A 4,340-nucleotide genomic window follows, 5' to 3' on the forward strand; every position below is an offset into this window, starting at 1 on the left:
AGACTAGGTGGGTAAGGATTCAGCGGTGACGAACAGAAACAAACACAGAGGCAGTTTGAATCTGAGTGTATTTTGCAGTTCTCAAGCAGAGGTTTTTATACAAAGAAAAAAACATGTATTACAATTCTTTTTTTTTCTTTTTTTCTTTTTTTTTCTTTTTTTTTTCTTTTTTTTTTTTCTTTTTTGAGACAGGGTTTCTCTGCAGCTTTTTTAGAGCCTGTCCTGGAACTAGCTCTTGTAGACCAGGCTGGCCTTGAACTCACAGAGATCCGCCTGCCTCTGCCTCCCGAGTGCTGGGATTAAAGGCGTGCGCCACCACTGCCCGGCTTGTATTACAATTCTAAACGATGTGTCCAGTGAAGCAGTCACAAAGAATAATTATCATAATCATCTGAAACACAAAAACCCCACAAAATCAATCGGGTATTACATTTCATAACAGTGAGTTCAAAGAATCAATTACGAATGGAACAGATAACATCATGATCACTAAACAGAACAAAATACAAAAAATCACTTATACTTAATGGCAAACTTTCAGGAGCAAGCTCAAAAAGTCTCCAAGGGCACTTGGTTATGACCCCTAGGTCTTGATCAAGTTAATAAATTTCCATGAGTAATCCTTATCTAACATCTAGTTTCTGTCTTGTTAGAAAATCCTCAAAGTTCAATTTAAAACTATACTTAAACAATGTTTTCTATACCCCAATGTCAGAGCCAACCTCATCTGTATACATACAGCCATACAAATTCATATATTGTAGGAGGATATTCTATCAAAATATTATTTTGTAATATGTAAATGATTATGAAGCAAAGCGTTGAATCTCTCAGAGAAGAGGTCATGGCCAGTGACCCCATTTCAAGGGGTGGCTTCTTACCCAATTTTCTCACTTAAAATCTCAACTCAGGCTATCAGGAACATCTCGTGAATATAGAAAAGGAATAGAAGAAGATAAAGCAGACAAACTCCTGTGAGAACTATGGCTCAATATTTTTCTCCGGCTAGAGGGTTCCGCAACCTGTTCCAGGGGACCTCATCCCTCTGGAGTTTAGCACCTCAGTCTGTGGAACTTGTCACACAGAATCTACTGGGGTTGGTGTGGCAGGGGGTCAAGCACAAAGATGGAGTTTAAGAACATCTAGAACATTGCTGACTGCAGGAGACCATGAGGAGATCCTGCTACCCAGAAAGTTCATGAGGAAGAGTTGTCTTGGGGCAGGTTAATGAAGCTCCGGAATTTGGACAAGTTCTGGCTAGATATGCAAGGTACGGGTCTCTGATCTGAAGAGTGACACACAAAATAACAAGAGACAAGTCAGAACCTGGGGCATTCATTTTGAAATACACCTGCCTTGAAGCCGCTGTTGATAGTGTGCAGGGGACTAGAGGTGAGTGAGTGAGAAAAGGGGTTTCCATCCAGGGGCATCTGGAGTTTTTGTGAGGGTTTGACTGACCAGTATGAAACTAACATCAATCATTGTCAGGGTCACTGCTGACAGTAAAATGAACTAGATTACTTATTCTTGTTGCTCACAATAATATTAAAAATAATATCACTAGGCCTACATGCATAATTTTGCATCAAATAACAAGGAATAGTTACATAATGTTCCCACAAGATGATATTAACCTTAGTAATTTTAGAGTTCAGTGGCATTTTTAGACATAAAAATATTTCCAATGCAAATAGGTAGAAAACTTAAGGTTGGAAATTTGGAGTCTATAAAAATTTAGATGGATCTTCTCCAAAACATTACTTACTGGGATGAAAAATGAATCAAGATATTTATCCAGACAGAAGCCATAGCTCATTGTTCAGTCAAGCACGGTTTTATACATGATCATGGTCTTCTGCAAAGCACTAGAGAAAAGTAAAAATATGTATATTGAAGGGTGTTCCCCAACCTTATTCTTCACGATTGGGTTGCTGGCATCCGACTGTGTGCAGTTTTAAATATCCTTTCTGTCAAGTAGTCTCAAACCTTCATGATATCAACATCTCATCCTGAGTAATTCATGGTGGAAGGACAAACTGTGCTTCCAAACCATTATGGGATGTTCTGCATTATCCCTGATACTGACACTCTGGATGTCAGCTGCACTCCCTCCTCCCTATGAATTGTAATAAATGAGAATCTCTGAATACATTGCTAATATCCTTTTGCAGAGTAAATTGACTTCACTTGAGAGCATTTGCCTGAAAGATGCCAAGTATTGTGAGCTGCTACAGACTCTGAAGGAAGGACCAGGGGCATGGCATTGGCTAATATCATGGAGAGGGCTGAACAGTGGATACTGGCATCTCCAAGGAAGATGACAAAAAAGCATCTTACTGGCAAGGTGAAGTCAAGAAAGACCCCAGTTGGCTGGGGAGGACAAAATGATCACCATATATTTTGCCAAGAAAGTATTCCATGTTGGACCATTACTGATTCTCCAGAGATGCATCTTAGCTTGGGTGGGTGTGTCCTTTGGCATATGTGTAGATTATGCTGTCTTCTGTGTGTGGATATTCTGGGTTTCCTGTGTAGAATCTCAGCTTCTTGTGGGTGGACTGGGGGGGATTTCCTGGCTCATTTGGATGGCCTGTCCACACAGCATGAGAGGAATTCTTCATGAACTGCAGAAAGGAAGAGAAGAGGTGGTAGACGCTGAATTTAGGTCATGGTTAGCCCATCCCAATCCTGCTCCTCGCGTGACTTTAACAAGGTGCCTGCATTCACAGCGCTGCTATTCCTAGTTTGGAGCATGTCATAGGGGACAGTAGCAGTTACTGCATAGAGTTTTTTTTTTTTTTAATTTACTATTCTGTGGGACAGGACTCCCAAACCTTCCTTATTTTTCTATGGTTTCTTTCTTGTGTGAGGGCTAGTCGTTAATATATATAAGAAAACTACAAAAATATTGAGACTAAAAACTGGTTTGTGCATTGCACAAGGTCACGTACCTGGAATCCCTATAATTCGGCACTATGCTGTGCAATGGATGATTTCTTTCTTCCCTAACTCATGTTTATACAGTCAGGCCAAAATCTAGTAAGGCAGATGTGTTTTTAGAAGTGGATGATGGGTAGGGTTTACAGGAGTTTGGGGTGCGAAGAAGTAAAAGGGCCCACTGCCATGAAGACTCTTGGCAGAAATATGGACAGCACACTGCTTCTGCTAACAGCTGGGGATAATGGCGGGCAAGCAATCCTTACACAAAGTGGGAAGGGACTTTGCTGAAGTCTGCTCTAGTAATTCGTGGAGAGGAGAGACTGTAGGTGATAAGCTCCCAAGCGAAGTGTTGAAAGGGAGACCAGTGCTTCCCTTTTTTAGCGCAACTTGGGAGGACGAGGTTAAGTGAGAAAGGAACTGTTCGATGAAATGAAGCCAAAGCATGAACATTTAGAAAGTCCTCAGCCTGCCCATCTTGGAAATGATGAGAACATGTCTTCTCTAGAGAAGAGGTGTGTGTCTGAACAATGACAGGGATAAAGAAATGACAAGTGTAACGCGGATACAAATCAACCACCTCAGCAGAAGCATGGCCAGCTCCCACTAAGGCGTGGAAGCTCGAATGGAGTGGCATAAGCCTGTTTGACATCTGGGCTTTCTACACGATAGACCCACAAAATCACATGGCTACAAAAATGTGTTTTCTTTTTCCCCACAAGTACTCTAAACTTATTATTACTTCTTTATTTTGTTGTGTGAGATTATATTCACTTCTCCCCTCTGACTGCTTCCATATATGCCCTCTGGTCACCTTCAAACTCATAGCCTTTCTTTTTGTATCAATTGTTATTACATGCATATATATGTATATATATATACACACACACATATATATATATATGTATGTATATATATATTTGTATAGACATATATATTCCCAAACATAACTGATTTAGTCAGTGTTACTCAAATGTAGGTTTTCAGGGCTCACTTCCTACAAATGATTAGTGTGCTGTTGTCTGTTAAGTAAAAGGAAGAGTAGTCCCAAAGGTTAATCAGAGATTGGCATAATCACCATTGGAATTCACAACTGCATGCTCATTATAATAAAGCCAGCTAGGGGCCTTGTGACTAGCAACACATTGTAACCAAATTCTATTTGGTATTTTAGAACTAAGTATTTCAATATTTCAATTCTGTATTCATAAAGCCTGGACTCAAAATAAAATGTTAAAAGCTCTTGGAATATTGCCAAGGAAAAGTGCCCAGTGAAAACACTGTCAGTTCTACGTTGATTGGCAACATCTTGTTGAGTGATTGGCAGCTTCTTTTCAGCTCACGGTCAACAGAGAGAAGCCCTAAATTGGCACAGCTATGAAGCCCACTTAGGGCTCCCAGAA

At 40.3% G+C, this 4,340-nt stretch overlaps 1 long non-coding RNA gene across 1 annotated transcript; it reads right to left on the reverse strand.

The window, feature by feature from the left end:
* Window positions 1–252: 252 nt before the first annotated feature.
* On the reverse strand, window positions 253–2,613 carry LOC119813674. The gene is made up of 3 exons (XR_005285206.1): window positions 2,393–2,613; window positions 1,766–1,865; window positions 253–391 (listed from the first exon to the last, which is right to left on the reverse strand). It is a non-coding gene; the product is annotated as an uncharacterized LOC119813674 (long non-coding RNA).
* Window positions 2,614–4,340: the final 1,727 nt, after the last annotated feature.

The sequence above is a fragment of the Arvicola amphibius genome, chromosome 4, assembly GCF_903992535.2.
Source record: "Arvicola amphibius chromosome 4, mArvAmp1.2, whole genome shotgun sequence".
In the NCBI taxonomy this organism is placed as follows: Eukaryota; Metazoa; Chordata; class Mammalia; order Rodentia; family Cricetidae; genus Arvicola; species Arvicola amphibius.